The following is an 18,397-nucleotide window of genomic DNA, read 5'->3' on the forward strand; positions in this document are numbered from 1 at the left end:
ATGCCTCCAGGAGCTCCTTTGAAGGGAAGTGTGATATTATTATTACTAATAATGCCATTCATCTATTTGGGAAGTTTGGATATTTATTTATTTATTTATATTCATATGTATATTCCACCTTTTCCTCCAAAGGGCTCAAAGTACATAATTCTCCCCTCCCCCTTTAGTCTAAGAGACAGTGACTAGGTCACCCTGTGAGCCTCGTGGCTGATTGGGGATTGGAACCCTGGTCTGTCCAGTCATAGTCCGACACTTTAACCACTACACAACACTGGTGTAATGTTACACCACATAGTCTGAAACTCTAACCATTAAATACCCTGTCGCTGCAACAGAAGAACACTATAGCAAGCAGGGTCATTTCTTCCTCCCGCCCCCATCCCACGCCCCAAACACAAACACAAAGATGTTTTCCTATGTCCAACAGCTCCGACAGCTGAATTCCTTATGGTGTTTGCAATAAACACCGCAGTGTAAAATATTCCCTGTCTCCCTCCTCTCTGCCTCCATCTGCCAGGGGTTCTAATCTTTAATCCTGCCCTAATCTGTTCCACAGAAGGGACCCCCACCCAGTTGATATCTGGGGTCCAAAGAGCTGTCTCCTCCCCCATCCTCCCTTTCCCCCTGGGCGCAAAGTAGTGATTTAATCAGAGTAGGTGGAGGGCCGAGGAAAAGGGCAAAAGTCAGTGTCAGGCCGCAGCTGGGGGGTGGCTGGGCAGGAGGGTCAGGCAGCCATATGCTCTGAGTCAGGAGAAACCCAATTCATTAATTCACCATTGCAGAGCCTTCCTTCCTCATATCTTCCAGAGCTCAAGCAAGTGGGATTTAACCCTTTGGTCTGTGTGGGGAGTGAGCCTTGCTCTGTTTCTCTCCATGGTAGGATCTGAGCTAGATAACATTGTGTGGATATGAATTCCTATGGGAAACCTTCTTTTGGCCCAAGAGCCACTTACCCTTCTTCCAGGGCCATATGCCAGTGGCAGGTAGGGCAAAAGGCTAAGGTAGGCAGAGCAACAAATGCACATTTTACCTTTGTAAAGTAGGCTAGGGAAGCGGGTGGCACTGTGGATAAAACCTCAGCGCCTAGGACTTGCCGATCGTATGGTCAGCGGTTCGAATCCCCGCGGAGGGGTGAGCTCCCATCTTTCGGTCCCAGCTCCTGCCCAGCTAGCCGTTCGAAAGCACCCCTAAGTGCAAGTAGATAAATAGGTACCGCTTTATAGCGGGAAGGTAAACGGCATTTCTGTGTGCTGTGCTGGTGCTGGCTCGCCAGAGCAGCTTCGTCATGCTGGCCACGTGACCCGGAAGTGTCTCTGGACAGCGCTGGCCCCCGGCCTCTTAAGTGAGATGGGTGCACAACCCTAGAGTCGGACACGACTGGCCCGCACGGGCAGGGGTACCTTTACCTTTTACCTTTTTTAAAAGTAGGCTAGTTTCTGCACACACTCACACACCCATCTCTGTTCCCCATCCAGACAAGCAAGAGGCACAGCCTTGGTGTTGGGCATCGCTGTGGGTCTTGACAATTGCCTAACAATAGGGCTGGCCCTCTGGTTTTGTATGAAAGGTACTTGGGACATAACCCCTGGCACACACAGAGCCCTGGGAAACAACAGCCAGCTGCCATCCATTGGGGATTAGGACCAGTGTTTCCAGGGCTGAGGGCCTGATGCTGCCGCTTCCCCTTTCAGAAAGCAATCGTGCTTGGATGGGATACAAAAGGTAAACAAATAAATGCAGGCTTTGAAATCCCTCCTGGCATAGCATCATCTGTGAAATTGATAAGTGTACCGTTTGCTGCTTTATCAAAGATATTAAACAGAGCCCGACCCAGGAGGAAAAAGCTAGAAATTCAAAATGAATAAACTGCAGGGCTGAGAGACTGATAGCTGTAAAATGAAATTCAGCAAGGATAATTGTAAAGTGTTGCAGACTAGAGAAGAGACGAGCAAAAGTCGCTAGTATAAGAGGAAGATGAATCGGCTTGGGAAGAGCCTGTGAAATAAGCAAGGGGCTGGTGCAGAAAAAGCAAAGCTCGGTGCTGAGGCACAGGTGCCAAGAAAGCCCAGGTTGGTTTGTTTAGGGAATGCCCCTTTCAGAAACTTGGCTTGTTGCAAAGCATGGGGGGCGGGGGTTGGACAACAACTAGGAGGGAATTTTATAGCTCAATTTGAATGAGTTAAATCCGAAGGCAGCCAGGCTCCCTGGGATTGTTTGAGTTCATCTCTAATTATTAGCTGAAGCCATAACAATGTGAGTCCTGCTAAGGGAAACGGCTTCTGCTTTGAAGCCTGGACAAGAATGCACAGGATGCCTGTCAGCTTTACAAGGAAGATCAGGACTCTCCCGCTTTGCAATCCCTCCCAAGCTTAAACAGCTTGGCTCATGAGGCACAATGGCGATGGATAGGAGTGGAAGATATGCCTGTTCTGTGAATGCTCAGCTCTTCCTGTTTGGCCGCGGAGATTAAAGCAAAATGATGGCCCAGGACTCACAATTTGTGTTATAGAGGGGGTGGTTGGATCTTGACCAGGAGTGGGAGGAGCTTGGGGATTTTGGAGCTGGGAGACCCTGGCAGAGGCGTAGCAAGCGCAGGTGGTACCCGGTGCAGAATTTTTTTTATCACCCCCACATCAACAGCTTATATAGGTATAGGTAGGCTGGGAATCACAGGCAGGTGCCAAATGTCACCCCCTCAGCGATTACACCTGCAGTGGTCCACTCCCCTTCCTACGCCTCTGTACCCCCACCCCCGTGACCTCCAAGTACCCCAAGCCATCGGGGGAAGTGGAGAGCTATGCCGCTTTGCCGGGGCGTTGGCAAAGCTGCGCACATCATCCTCTTGGGAGCCATGGCTCCTGTCCGTCCCCCTCCCTCCCTCCCCGGCTCACTTTAAAGCAGCAAAGCGGGAGCCGCTTAGGGTGAGCTGCGGAGGGAGGGGAACTGGGAGGGCCCCCCAGCTCGCTATAAACTGCTCCTGCCAGCGGCGGAGGGATCCCACCGCCATCCATACAGCGCTCCAACGGTGCCGGCACCAAACCGCTATGTACAGCACGTGTGCAGTGTCGCTATGTACAATGCATGCGTGCAACACCGCACTTGCATTGTACGTAGTAGTTTGCCGCCGGCACCACTTGAACGCCATATGGACAGTGGCAGGATTCTTTGCTCGTGGTTGCAGCCATGAACGGAGGACCCCCCACATGAGGCTGCGGTGGCACGATGGCTGCTCAAGCTGCCGCGCCCAGGCCGAGGCAGCAGGGCAAGCACCCCAATGGGATACCTTCTTGTCACCCCCCAGACATGGAACCTGGGGTGCACAGACCCCCCGCCCCCACCTTGTGACACCACTGGACCCTGGGGAGGGTCCTAGAAAGATGGGAGAGGTAAAATTGGGTCCCCAAGAAGTGTCTGAGTCTGGGAAGGGGGCCAGTTGCCAAGTGGGAGAAAAGTTGGGTCCAGGGGAGCAACCAAGAGGGTTGGCAAAGGAGTGCTCAGCCCCTGTGACCTCCATGTCACATACTTCCTGCTGTGAGGCATCTCCCTCCCCCCTTTTGAGAGGCAACTGAGAGTAAAACGGATGCCAACACTAACTCCATCTCTAAGGATAGGATGGTAACACAGACTTTGAAAACACCCCCCCCCCAGGAGTACCCATTTGCTTGCCCACTCCTAGGACTCTGGCTGTGCTAAGGCTGTGCCTGCCCTGCTCTTCAAAAGGAAGATGCAGGGGGTGTTTTGCTTGTTGGATCAAAGTCTTAGCTCATGTTTAGCTGTGCATCTGTACCTCTTATTTACCTGATGCACCTTGTAATCTATGCCTTGCCTATGCACTGGTCTGATTTATCCATTAAAGGCTTTGACAGAAACTGGACTGTGAATTCTAGATCTTTATCTGGCAGTGAATGCCAGGACAATTTGGCACAAAGTGTCGGGCACCACATGTAATCGGAGGTGGGGGGTTACTTTCTTCTTGAGTTAGAATTCCACCCTGGTTTTCTACACACACACACACACACACACACACACACACACACACACCCCTGCCTCCCCCCTATGGTTGGAAGGTTTGTTACCTTCCCCTACACCGAGGGCTCTTTCTTTTTAAGACATTGCAGGGAAATCACAAACTAACTCCCAGCCAGTCATTTTACTAACATAATGCATAACTAGACCTCTGCAAATACATTTCCCAGTCACATTATGCATTTCTGGCATCAGCTCTAGCCCACAAAAGCTTATACCACAATTAAATCTGTTAGATTTCACACATCACAGGACTTTGGGTTGTTTTTGCACAACTGATGAACATGGCTAATCTTCTAAGATTTGTTTATATGGAGGAGCCACCCATTTCATGGACTTTTCAGAGACGGTGAATCCAACTCAGGGCTTGCATTAGAAATAAAAGCTGTTTCCGTTCTCTTATACATTTGAGAATGCAGATGAGGAAGGTCCCCTAATATTAAGAACCAGTGTGGTGCAGAGGTTAGAGTGCTGGAGTAGGAGCAATGCAGAACCAATTTTAAATCCTCATGAAGCTGATTTGGTGGTACTGAGGTAGTCACCTATTCCTAAGCCTCACAGAGTTGTTCTTAGGAGAAAATGGAGTAAGGAAAACCCATGTGTCCCTCTGCACTCCTTGAAGGAGTGCCAAAATGATGATGATGGTATCTTGTTCTAGTCTGGGACCTCCAGGAGGTAAAATCTGGCAAGCGTTCAGGTTAGTTCCCAGGAGTTTCAGGACCACGGTCAGCTCTTTGCCTCACTATTTTATAAACTGAGGCTGGACACAAGACATGCGTAAGCATCAGGCTTGGAATGCTGCTCCAGCAAAGGCCTGGTCCCAATTGAGTAGTCCTGCTGTCAGGTTGGTGTCCCAAACTCTAGCCATTTTGGTCAGTGGGCGTATTAAAGGTGCTATGCCCTATTCCTCAAGCCCTGCCTCCGAGGGAGATGGAGAGAGTTCTGGGGAAGGTGATCCTCATCATTACTCTGGTTGCCCCTTTCTGTTGGCAAAGGTTCAGAAAAGGGCAGAAAAAGAATAAACAAGGGACTGGAGCAACATCCCTATGAGAAAAGGTTACAACATTTGGGTTTGCTTAGTTTTCAGAAAAGGCAAGTCAGCTGCGACATATGTCTAAAAGTATACATGGCATGGAGCAAGTGGACAGGAGTTCTTTTCCCACTCTCATAACACTAGTGCTTGGGGACATCCAATGAAGCTGAATGTCATAAGATTCAGGGCAGGCAAAAGAAAGCTTCCCCAAGAGGTATTGATGGCCACCAACTTGGAAGGCTTTCAAAGAATATTAGAGAAATCCATGGAGGATAAAGGTATCAGTGGCTACTAACTCTGATGGATACATTCTTCCTCCACTGTCAAAGGCAGTGTGCTCCTGAATAACAGCTGCCAGGAATCAGGAGTGAGGAGAGTGCTGCTGAATTCAAGTCCTGCATTCAGGTTTCCCATTGGGGCATCTTGTTGCCTGTTGTGAAAACAGGATGCTGGACTAGATGGGAATCTGGCTCTTCTTATGTTCTTAACAATCCAAGGAAGAGGCAGGTTGACCTCCACAAGCTGTGCAAGTGAAGGCAGAACTTACCTGGTTCTCTCTCTCCATTAAGAGGTTGTTGTTTTTAGGAGTGGGAGTTACTTCTAAGGTTGTTGCCCCCAATCTTCCCCATTGTCTATGTCATCAAGCCCTTCCTTTGAGAGCAGGGAATCTGAGTCTTGAGCCATGATGAGACACAACCCTATCTTCTACCAGTCCTTGTAAATGCCAGTCCCCTCCCAAAGACTGCAGAGATGTAGCTATCAGCATGAAGTCCCAGGAGACCAGAGCACCTCAGTGTAAAGTGCTTGCACCAAGTGGCTGCCACATCACTTGGAAGGAGGAGGAAGAGCAAAATTGCTCCATTACCATAATTGTATCAAATGATAATTGATGGAGATTAGTTCCTTGTTCACAGAAATTAGGCGAATACTTTTGGTGATGCTTGGATCTCAACTGCAGCCACATGTAAGATGCCATCTGGCCCTTGCAGTCAAGGAGCTTCTTGATACAGGACTTGGTCAGGGAGAGAAGCCCAGAGGAAGACTTTTCTCCCTGGGAAACAACCCAAGGCGTCCAGAACTGTTATCAAGGGCTGCCAAAGCCATAGCAAGTGAAGAACAACTCCGAGTGTGTGTGAGTGTGCATTTATTTATTGTTCTGGCTATTGCTATTGCTGCTGCTGGATCTCCTGTCACCGTGGCTTATACTTATTTATTTACAGATTTCATAAAGTTTCGTAATATCTGTACACTGCAATTCCATGAAAAATATAAATGCAGTTTACAATTATAATACGATGAATGCCACACAGCCATTAAGCGAAAGACTGTTGGGAAAGCAGCGAACCAAACCCTCAAAGCTAGTTGCAACTCATTTAATTTCAAAGTCAACATTAAAATGGACTTGGAAGTATGGAGCAGGCCCCTGCCCCTGGCTCCATTTAGGACAGCCTTCTTTAACCTCTTGCCCTTCCATCACCCCCTGGCTGCATGGGGCAGGTGAGTAGGTCAGTGCAGCAGCGTCTGCCCTGCGTGCAAAAGGTCCCAGGCATTCCAAAGTAGGTCAGGGGAAACCCTGGAAAGCTGCGGGTAGTAAGTGCAGACACAACTGAGCTAGATGGACCAATAGTCTGACTTGGCACAAGGCAACTTCCTATCTATCTAACATCCGAAAGGCACCAGGTTGGGAAGGATGCTTAGGATATATGGCTTAACAGAATAGCCGTCTACTGCTCATTTATTCATTCATGACCCTTGTCTGCAAAAACTGGGCTGTTGCCATGATGCACATCCCCAAGAATGCAGATACAAATAGCTTTTTGTACATGTTCAAGTCTTTATCGGAAGATCCCTTCTCATATGCTCCAGCATTGCAGGCACTGCAGCTTCATGGTAGAATGCAATCTTTGCAAATTTGAGGGACCAACTTAGTTTCCTGGTCTACCCAGTCTTCAGATGGTTGACTGAAATCTCAAACTGAGTTAACAGAGGGATGGATGGGCCCTTGTTGCTGACTTGATAACACCTGTTGCCTGCCCACCACCCTGCAATGTCTTAAACACACAGGAGGCCTTGCTTGGGGTTCTTGTGCAGTTGGCAACTTTGTCCCTGAGGTAAGAAATGTATTGCCACCTCTTGTCTACAAACTCAGACTTGCTTCTAGTGGCATTGTGGAAGTGTGAGTGTGTCTCTTAATATTCACAGGGATTGGCTGCCAGAGGCACATCAGCTGATCCCTTCCAGTGGGTCATGTGTCCAGCCTCCCTGGGGGACATTCCTGTGCCCTGGCCTGGGCTAAAACTAGCTGCCTCCCCAAACCTTCAGTGCAAAGACACTTCTCAGCGCCAAGGTCTCTGCAAACCTGAGGCACAGAGGAACGATGGGTAAGGGGTGTGTCTTCGGCAGTTCCTGTTGCAATGCATCAGGAGGACCGATGTTTGTTTGTGAAAGTAGCCAGGGATTGGGCTGCTGTGTTACTGGAGCACAATTTCCCCCTACATACACACCTCTTTCTGCGCAGCAAGACAGGGATGGAGATGAAAGCAATGGGGGCAAATATTCTGCTCAGAAGCCTGACAGGTCTCTGGTGACCTCCATACCAAGAGAAGGATAGGAGGGTAGGATTTGCTGGAACGTGCCAAGAAGGACGGCGGCCTTTTTGTTGAAAATCTGGGATGCGAAATTGATCAACATTCCTTTTCTTCCTCCCTCCCCGCCTTTCGTTTTTGGCATGAGCAGGGAAAAGCGGAGCTGGTGTGCTTCTTCCTGGAATACGTCTGCCAAGCCCACCGCAGCCCCCTGTGCCCCCCAGCCAGCTTGGATTCGGCATTTGCTCCAAACAGAAGGGATGTTCGTGGGCTCCTCTTCTTCTTCTTCTTCTTCCTCTCCTTCTCCTTCTTTCTTCCCCCTCCTCCAAAAATATGTGGCTCCACAATCAGCTGCTGAAAGGATCACAGTACTCTGGGTTTGTTCCCTGCCAATTTCTCTAAGAGCTCAAGCTGGCACTGCAGGCAGCTCCGGTGGCAACCAAAGGAAGAAGCCGGGGAGGCTGGATCGCAAAAGGAGGGGGAGAAAAAAAATGGACCCATGCCATCGACAGAGCGGTGTTCTCTGCCAGGATGCCAGAAGGCAGCATGGGGCCAAAAGGAACATACGAGGCTGAGAAGCTGGCAGCCCACTGCGAAGCAGGTGGCAGCTGAGTTGGCAGAGGTGCCATGGAGGATGGGTTGCCGAGACGCGGCAGCCCAGGCGAAAGAGAGGGAAAAGAGAGAGAGAAAGGAAGAAAGGAAGGAAGGAAGAAGCAGGGAATCTGGAAAGGCATGGCAGGTAGCGAGCAGGCAGTGAATCCGGAGGAGGAACGAGAAAAAGGTATTTGCCTTCCTTCATTTTTTTTTATCCCAAGGAAAAAAAAGACCGTTTGTGTGCCTGTGTTTGTGTGTCCATCTGTGTGCATGGCTGTTTGCCTGCCAGCAGTGTGCGAGTGTGCAGTGACACACCGGTGTGCCTTTGTGCATGGTTATGCCTCTCGAGCAGAAGAGAGCTTGGGCTGCTGGGCATTGCTCCCATGGAAGAAGCCACATCTTGCAGCCTGTGATATTGCCTGGGCTTTCTACCTCTCTTGCTTGTGTTCTCTGTGCCTACAAGTCTAACCTTGCCTAGGTTTGTCTTCAGCACCCATCCATTTCCCCTGGCAGTGGAAGGTTTTGTCTCAGTCTGGGCATGGGGCTGGATTTTATAGTTCCCCCCTCCAGTTTGGGCCTCAGCAAGGCTGAACAGACCTTTTGATGGCGCAGCCCCAAATCCAGTACATTAGTCTTGCTCTTGGAACAAGCTCAGTGAATGGAGGTGGACTAATCCACTCTCCAGCAATGTATGGAGTTGGACTGGCCTGCTCAGTGTGGGGTGGAATTGGGGGCTGGCATCCATAAAGATAAGGCAAAGGTGGGACACACCAGTGGCTGAAAGCCTTGCATGCTGAGCAGAGGAACATAGGAATCTGCCTTGGTCCATCTAGCTCAGTATTGTATACTCCGACTGGCAACAGCTCAAGATTTCAAGTGTGAGACACCAGGGATTGAACCTGGGACCTCCTGTATCCACTCTGGGCCTTCCACAATAGATTATGCAAATTGGCATCCCATGGAAATCCCAACAGCGCTCACAGCCAAAGGGGTAAGAATTTGCTTCCTGCCTTGAGCCAAAATGCAATGTTGCACAAGTGCAAAGATGGGACAAAATTCCAAACGTTGAAATTTCACTTTGGAAATTCAACATTGATACTTCCCCGGCAACCCCAGCCTCTGAAACCTGGCGGATTACAGAAACAACATTCGTTGGCCAAACTCAATATTTGTTTCGCCTAAAATGCCTAATTGCTACAGAATTTGTAGCTGGGGATGCTTAAAGCCATTTCAGCTCAGGGTAACAGAAATGTCAGTTTTGCAGGCAAAAATGAGGTGGTTGAATATTGCTTGAGAATGCGTTCTCTCTCTCTTACACACACACACACACACACACACACACACACATTTCAGCTTTTCTTCCCACACATATCAGGGAAATGCTGTCAAATAATGTAGGACAGCGAAGCAATTGAAATCGGGGCAGCTATGGTAGGCATAGGCCTATTAGGAAAAAAATAACTGCTTTCCCTGAGATTTTCTCACTGTGAGAGAGAGGGCACTGAAACAGGGTTGCTTCAATGCAGGTTCAGCAATTGTAAAAAATAATAACAATAAAATCCCTGCCAAATGGATTATCCTGGCTTGGCCTAGCTCTGTGTTAGTCGTCTCAAGTCTGCCGTGATGTTGCAGATCAGGCCAGGTGGAAATTGCCCACAGAAGATGACTTTGCGGTCTGACTTTGGTGAAAGACTTATCTCTGGCACTTCAGGCTTGGCCGGGAACAGTGGGAGGAAACAGGCCTGGATTAAGACCTTTAGAGGCCCCAGGCACCAAAACAGTTTGATGCCCACCATAGGTAATACAAGATAAAAACCATAATGAATGGCACAATAAAAATTTAAAACAAAACATTTATTGCAACACATGACAGGATCTGATTGCCTTGCGTTATTTTCATCTAGGTTAGCAGGATGCCTTCTGGATTAGGTAAGGAAGAGAATTTTTTTTAAAAACAGAAAAATGAAGGAAGACTGTATAGTGGAGTGTAAAGATGTCCAAGAAAGTTCTGATTTTTCCCATGATGACTGCTTCGATGCTTTAAAAAAAATTCCAATGTCAAATTATTTCAAAAATAACAATAATCTCATTATTATTATTTTTTATGTCTCTGCTTTGCTGGTGTCCTAAACACATGATTAATTTGCCTATTGGGTAACCCAGCACTGGAATGAACCCAGACTATTATAAAGTTGTGGAGCTGCCTTTCCCCCCATCCCACATGATGATTACATGCCATGCTGGAGAGATGCCGAAAGAATAACCAGTGCACTGGTGCTGGATAAGGGCCACCAGTTTCTCTCTGACTGGTTATAAGCACCATGTTAGGGCAATATCTTTATTTGGTAGGTCAACCCAAATAAAGGTCAACCCTTTATTTGGTAGGTGGAGGACAGAGCAGGAAGAATGAGTAGGGAGAGATTTGGCTGGTGGTCTCATCTGCTGAAAGTCTTCAAGGCAGGCTGTGTGAGGAGGAAATGCACATTATTGTACAATGAGGCTGTTTTAGATGTCTGTGCAGGTATCAGGTTATGTTGCAGAAAGGCCTACTGTGAAGAAGAAGAAGAAGAAGAAGAAGAAGAAGAAGAAGAAGAAGAAGAAGAAGAAGAAGAAGAAGAAGAAGAAGAAGACATAAGAATTGTGGATTTCCCATCTCTGGAATCCCAAAAGCCAGCTGATGAGGAGTTCTAGAGGGCTTTCGGTTGGCCTAATGACCTAAGAGCGGTCATGTAATTTCCTTATGGGCTTTTGCTTGAAAACCAGTGAGTTGCAGAACTGGTGTCATTTCGTAATGTATTTGGATCTCTAGTATTTCCTAGAACTCAGGATCGGTTGCATCATCTTTAAAAAGCTGAGGTGGGAGGGTGGGGGATCTCTGAAAAAGGCAGCAAAAACCCACCTAAAATCAGAATAAATTCACAGCTAATCCTTGCACCCAGTTCCAGCTTGCCAGCTCTAGAGAGAAGGAGCTACCTCTGAGCATCCTGGTACCACACTTTCCCCATGCTCCATGGCTTTGCATTTCAACACGGTCTCTCTTTTCCCTGCTCACAATATCCTGGTTTTTAATACTTATGAGTATTATACCTTGATGGTGTGTTTATGTGTGTGTGTGTGTGTGTGTGTGTTTGGGAGAATATACAGGATCTTGAGATATCTCTGAGATCAGGAGGCAGCTGCAGTTGTGTGTTGTCATAAACAGCTCCCACCCATGCACCCAAATTGAATTATCAGCAGTGATTAACCAAGGTGTCTGGTAGTGAATGGGTGGCTTTGTGTGGAAATTAGCTTAAGTTCAGCAGCATTGACCTTAGAGCACATAACTAAGCTGAAAGATAATAGATACACAGGGGGAAAGAGAAGGAGTGAGAGAGCTGGTTTTTAATGGACTCCCTTACACATACTGGGTATTTGTTTTACAAACTTATGAGTTGTTACAGAATTGCAACCCTTGGAGGTTTCCAAGAAATAGCAAGGTAGCTGATAGGGATGGGCAAATTTGTCACATTCAGCCCTCTCAGTTTCTTATTTTTCTACGTTTTTCTATCAGTTTGCAATAAAAAAAGAAGCCCTCATTAAAAAATTCACCAGTATTTTAGTTTGAATTTCTCCTAATATACACACATATATATTTTTTGCAAATCATTCCACATAGTATCATGCATTTTTGTATGTTATTTTCATTATATATGCATTTTATATGCATTTTCCCCTTATACATGGATTTCATAATCTAACAGTTGTCTTTTCCCAGGGCACCCTGAGAACTGTATTTTTGAGAGGGGTATTGGGTTAGGCTTGCAGGAACAAAAAAAGTATTTGTACCCCCAGCAAACCTACATTTCCCTGGATCTTTGAGGGAAATCATATCCCTTACATGGGTATAAAGCTGATGCTTTATTGGTAGAGCTCAACCCTGTCTCAGTCCATAGAATGGCCCACCAGATCCCTTCTGTGCTACTCAAAACACATCCTGTGCTCTGAAACAGCTCCTCCCTGGCCGGTCCAACTGGGTAGAAGCCATCTAAAGTGGCGTACACAATACTTTCAGGGGCCACAAATGAGACAAGGTATAAACCTTTTGCCATGTCACAGAAGGTCCACTGGAGCGAAAGACTTGGATGGTGCAATGATCACAAATACAATGAAATTCAGAAAACCAGGCTGGCGAGAAGACTGTGGCATTGTGGCAACTCTCGCCCTTCCAGCATTATCTCTCTCTGTGTGTCTATTGAAAATGCAAATGGGGGAATTCAACCATGCAGTCAGCCCAGTCCCAATCCCCATGGCGTGGTCCCTACTGTGGGGAAGCAAGGACATCAGGACAGGCGTGTAGAGCTATGCAGGCTGGGTTCTCTCCCCCTGCCCCATTTCTCCTTCCTCTTCTTTTCTAACCCACTCTCTTTCTCTCTCTCTCCCTTCCCTTTCCATATTTCACAGTCCCTGCTTCCTGCATAAAGCCTGGAGGTCTCCAGAGACCCCGGCCAGATGTTCTCTGCAGAGCAGCACATTGCTTCGCTAATGAAATATTCATAGAGCCTCGCTGCCTTTTGACATGAAAGCCTTCTGCAGCTTCCCAAACGATGGCTACCGGCCCCGCGCAGGCTGCATTCCGATAAAGGTGCAGGTCCCAAATGCTTCTTCCAGTGCTGCTGCCACCAGCTCCTGGTTTTTTAGCAGGGAGCAAACCACAAGCCCATGCAGGCTGGTGCTGCCGACTGCTTTGGCATGGAGGGCCTCCTTCCTTCCACTGCCTCCCCCCGTTCTGACCTTGGCTCCAGCCAGCCACACACCATCCCAGGGCAGGCAGCCATTACCTCTGGGTGAACAGCTTGTCAGTCAGCTCTACCATATACCAGCTTGCCCTGTGGCACTTGGCACATGCAGATAGGCTGCTAACTTTGGGTTTGGTGGCCTGGTTAGACGTTTTGTGCTTTGCTGACGGGCAGATGTATCAATCCAAGTGCTTATAGGGTTGTGTCTGGCCCACAAAAAGGAACAGCAGGGGAAACATTAGATTCAGTTCACATCAAAAGGCGGACTTACTTAATTTGCACGTTGTGAAACAATGTGCAGATTGGAACGTAGCCATCCTTTGAAATTCGCATTTACTCAAATTTTGCAGTATAGTTCTCCTGCTAAGTAATGTGTACAAAAATGCATATGCTAGGAGAAAGTGTGAATAGTAGTGCATGTGTGTGTGGGGGGGGGGTTGGACCTACAAATATACATTATATTAGGGCGAATGCTTTCCAAAAATTAGTGTATTGGGCAAAATTGCACATACAAATGCGTATTGTAGGATGAATTTTCATGAGAATTTAATATTTCCCCCCTCCCTGCAAACTGATGTGGAAATGTGGGGAACTGAAATTAAGTCTGGAAAAAATAAGAAAACTGAGAGAAACCTAAATTGACTTATTCACTCATCCCTAGCCACAAAACGAAGAGCGAGTGAGACATCAGTACTGGCTCCTGGTAGTCGATCGCTTGATGAAGATGTTGACCCAGCAAATGCCACGCTAAGGATCGTTAGGAAAGGGACTGATAATAAAATTGTCAATATCATATTGCTATTCTGCAAATCTGTGGCTAGACCTCACTTGAAATACTGTGTGCCATTGTGGTCACCTCAACTCAGAAAAGGAGGCATAGAGAGGCTTCTAGTGGCTCAGTTGGTTAGAGCATGATGCTGGTAACAGCAAGGTTGCAGGTCCCATCCCCGTACAGGCTTGCTGCATATTCCTTCATTGCAGGGGGTTGGACTGGGTGATCCTTGGGATCATACAATTCTATGATCAGAGCTGGGAAAGGTTCAGAAAAAGCAAATAACCCAGAACTGGCCCTACTAAACACCTTCCAAGATAATAATGCCCACTTACGATTGTGGGGAACAAGAGACCCTCTGTAGATCCCCTTTGCCTGGAAACTGAGCATTTTCACCTTCTGCTGACATCTTTGGGTGCTCTACACAAGGCAAGGACAGCAACACAGTAGGAGTGGGTCTCTTCCAGGAAGATTTGGGGGCCCCAGAAGTTCCTGAATCTGCTGAAGTCTGGAGCTATCCCTGATTTTATTACAGTAGCAGGCAACTTCTGTTTTTCAACTTGTTTTCTCCCCTTGGACAACTCAAAGCCTTGACCAACATGAACTGATAGTAACCGTGTTACAGACTAAGCTCTGTGTTGATATAGAAGATCCAATATGGGATTGCTTCCTTAAAAGCTGCCTTGATGGGTTCCAGTGCAGAAGCAGTGTGTGTATGTGTGTTTGTTTGTTTGTGTGCGTACGCACGCACACACACGCATTTTAAATCCTTTCTCCCTTTCACTATTCCTGATCCGAATTGCCCACCCCCCCAGCAAAGCGACTACAAGTCTCACTGAAGGCATGTGTGAAAATACCAATTTCCCACCCACCATGCTAGTAGTCACTTCATGGGATGATATAGATCAAGAAAATGGTGCCGGGGGGGAAAGAGTTAACCACCATCACCCTCTGTGACATGTGGCATTTCTTGCAGGCTTCAGGTCATAGCCTCTGTCTTGAAGGCATGTGGGAGAGCTCAGAAGAAGCAAGGAGGGGAAGAGAAAGCTATATTGCTTATCTATTTACGTTCTTTATATGCCGCTTTTCAGGTGGACCTCACATAGTGGTTTGCATAATATTATTACACCAACACACATCATTTTAAACAAAAGTTGCGAAATAATGGGAAATACAAGTGATATGTTTAGAAAAAAGCGATTACTGCTTCTTCTGAGCCCCCCTCAGGCCAAGATGGGCCTCCAGACATGCCTGTGATTACAACTGCAGGGAGGGAAGGACCACTTGGTGGTGACAGTTCCTCAAGCTTTTTTCTCCTCCACTTTTATATCCGGTGAGATTATTGCTCCATCGAGACTGTCCTTCCTTTACCTACTTACCTGGTAATAAATCCCACCAAACTCAGTTGGGCTGCCTTCTGAGAAGAGGTCGATAGTTCACAGGCAAGGTTCATCGCTCAGTTGTACATATAGCAGCTGCTTTGTACACAGAAGGTTCAATCCTTGGCATGTCCAAGTAGGAGAGACGCTCATCTGAAACCTTGGAGAGCCACTGCCAGTCCCTGTTGATTGTATCACCTAAGTTCCAGTCAGGCCTCTTGAAATGGCTAATTTAGGTCCATTAATTTGAACAGGCAGGGCTGCCCCAAGACATTTTGGCACCTGAGGCGAACCACCCTCTTGCCAGGGAAGAGGAGGGGAGTGAAGAGCTACATCAGGAACAACAGGAGGGAATAATGGTCAACAATGGGAACAGGGGGTGGGAGGAGACCAGCAGGGCCTCCTAGTCACCAAAAGCCCACTGCAAAGGCAGCATTGGGGCAGGAGCTGCTAACAAGTGCCAGATCTGGCCTCCAAGGAGTGTGTGGCAGCTGCTGTCGATGCCACCTTGAGCTCCTTGGAGAAGAAGGTGGGGTATAAATGCAATAAAAATAAAAATGAATGCCAAGCAAGAAGGACCACTCAGTTTAAGGAAGTTTCCTTTGCTCCAAGCCACAGACAGGACAGCACTGGTAGCCCAGTGTTGCCTGCTGTGACCTTGCATCAGGCAGCTCTCAGACAGAGAGAGGTCCTTTCTCTTTTGCCTGCTGCTCCCTGACCCCTTTTAACTGGAGATGTGCAAACTGAGCTTGAGACTTTATGCATGCAAAGACAGGAGCTGCAATCCTTCCTCCTTACACCACACCCCGAACCCCTTTTGTCTCATTGCCCAATCCAGCCCGTTGCTTTCCAGTCTTTCCTGCTTCCTCTAGGTTTCCTAGTTTTCATTTTAAAAAGTAAATCTTTGCCCCAGAGAACCAGCTGAATTCCTGCCTGCCGCTCCATCCAAGGCAGCAGGGGGAACTGTCGGTTGGATTCCTGCACTGAGTCCATGAGGATGCATGCCAGGTCAGCCTCCAGGGACCCACTAACCATCTTATAAGCAGGGGCTGTTTTGAACCCACCTCCTCAAAATAATATTCCTCCCACCATCACCCCTGAAACAAACAAAAAACCAGAGCCAGACCTAAGGGAATTGGCTGGCTCTGAGGAGTGGCTGGCTAATCAAAACATATGCCACATTGCTGGGAGAGGCTCCGCAACTTGCTGGCGGTGTGAAAAGGAAATTAGCATAGCAGCAGGCCTGTGAAGAGCCCCAGCGTGGATGCCAAGGCAAGCTGCCCAGCCAGGATCAAGGCAATCCGCTGGCTGGTGCCTGCTTCATATAGAGTGCTGGCCTAGAGGGTCACGAAGCTAAGCCAAGAGAACGGAAGGTCCACGACTGAGCTAAATCCGGGGTCTCCTTCATGGTGCCCTTGGTGCCCACCTAGGCTCCATGTCCCTCTCAGTTTTTAATTGTAGAAGCAAGGGGGGTGTTGTGGCTTTTTCTTTGGTGGGAGGGTTGCCTGATTGTGGGAAGAGGGGTGGCCTGCATTTTGTCTGTGTTTTGTTTGTTTTGGTGTGTGTTTGTGTGTGTGTGTGTGTGTGTGTCGCCTGGCTCTTTTTTTAAGCAGAGAGATCTGTGTACCATCTGTTTTCTTCTGTGAAATGGGTATCTGTGACAATTTTGTCTGTGAAGTGGGGTCTGTAACAGTTTCCTAGACTCCACATGTGCCCCCAGCATGAAAAGGGCCATCTAGCCCAGCACCCTGTTCTCACAGTGACCAACCAGGTGCCTCTGGGGAGCCCACAAGGGTGACCTGAATGCAACAGCTGTGTTCTCCACACTTGTGAATCCCAGCAAGTAGCTCACTGTCTCTGCAAGGGAACATAACAAGGGCCTGCTGGATAGTCCAGTATGCTGTTCTCACAGTGATCAGCCAGGGGCCTGTGGGACTCAGGTAAGCAGGAGCTGAGCAAAAGAGCAGTCTTTTCTCCTGCAGCTTCCAGCAAATGGTAGGCAGAAGGATGTCGCTGACGTGGAGACAGAGCATAGCCAACATGGCTAGTAGCCATTGATAGCCTTCTCCACCTCCATGATTTTTTCCAGTCCTCTTTTAAAGCCATCCAAATTGGTGGCCATCACTGCCTCCTGTGGGAGGTGATAGTTTAACTTTGTTTTCTGTCCTGAACCTTCCAACATTCAGCTTTACTGAATTATCTACAATTTATAGTGTGTGTGTGTGTGTGTGAGAGAGAGAGAGAGAGAGAGAGAGAGAGAGAGAGAGAGACTTCCTTTATCTGCTTTCTCTTTGCATTGCTTATTTTAATAAACTTCTAACATGTCACTTCTTACCTTTTTTCTAAGCTAAAATGCCTCAAATGCAGCAAACCTTTCCTCCTAGGAAAGCTGTTCCATCCTAGTGGAGGTAGAGCATAGCCGTTGCAGCTAGTAGCTATTGATAGCCTTTTCCTCCCCGAATTTGTCAAATCCCATTTTAAGACCATCCAAGTTCATGGTCCTCACTGCATGGTGTGGCTGCAGATTCCATCCTTTAGCCACATGCTGTGTGACAAAAGTCCTTCCTAATCTAAATAAGGGTGTTCTTTTTCTCTCTTCTGCTTTTTCTCCGGATGAGATGCAAATTTTATAGCGCACCTGAAATTGAATTACACATCTTCCCCCCACTCATATGCATGCCCTCTAATGGCAAGATGACAATTAGTCTATGTGTGACTGCAGCCCATTTAGGGCCAGAGCCTTGCCATTCTTTCTTCTGTGAAGGGTGTGTGTGTTACCAGAGAGTAACTCTCGGGGAACGGCAACCTCTGAGTATTGACAGCCCAGCAGCTTCTATACCAGCAGCCACCAACTCCCCTCCTTCCATTTTCAAACAGACAGGATCACACAGGGAGAGAAAATGGCTGAAGTTCTGATTTGCGAAAGGCCCTGAGCGCAAAGGCTGCCATACTGGGATGGTGATGGTAGTGATGGAGGAGGCCGACGTTTGCTCGCCTGTCCTTTCTCCACAGGCCAGATTGAGGAAGGGACAAAGAAGGTGGGCGGGCGAGATGGATTTGATAGCCAAACCCGGGAATAGGCACCCCAACGGCCAGGCTCCCCCAAGCCGGCCGGATGGTAATCAGCTATGCATGTCGTGTAGAAATAAAAACATGTTCTGGAGAACAAATGATGTTAATTTGCTGAGAGGCTCCGAAGCCGCGTATTAGCAAGGTGCCTTGAGGGAGGGAAG

This window comes from Podarcis melisellensis (assembly GCF_964234715.1).
Source record: "Podarcis melisellensis genome assembly, chromosome: 8".
Classification (NCBI taxonomy): domain Eukaryota; kingdom Metazoa; phylum Chordata; class Lepidosauria; order Squamata; family Lacertidae; genus Podarcis; species Podarcis melisellensis.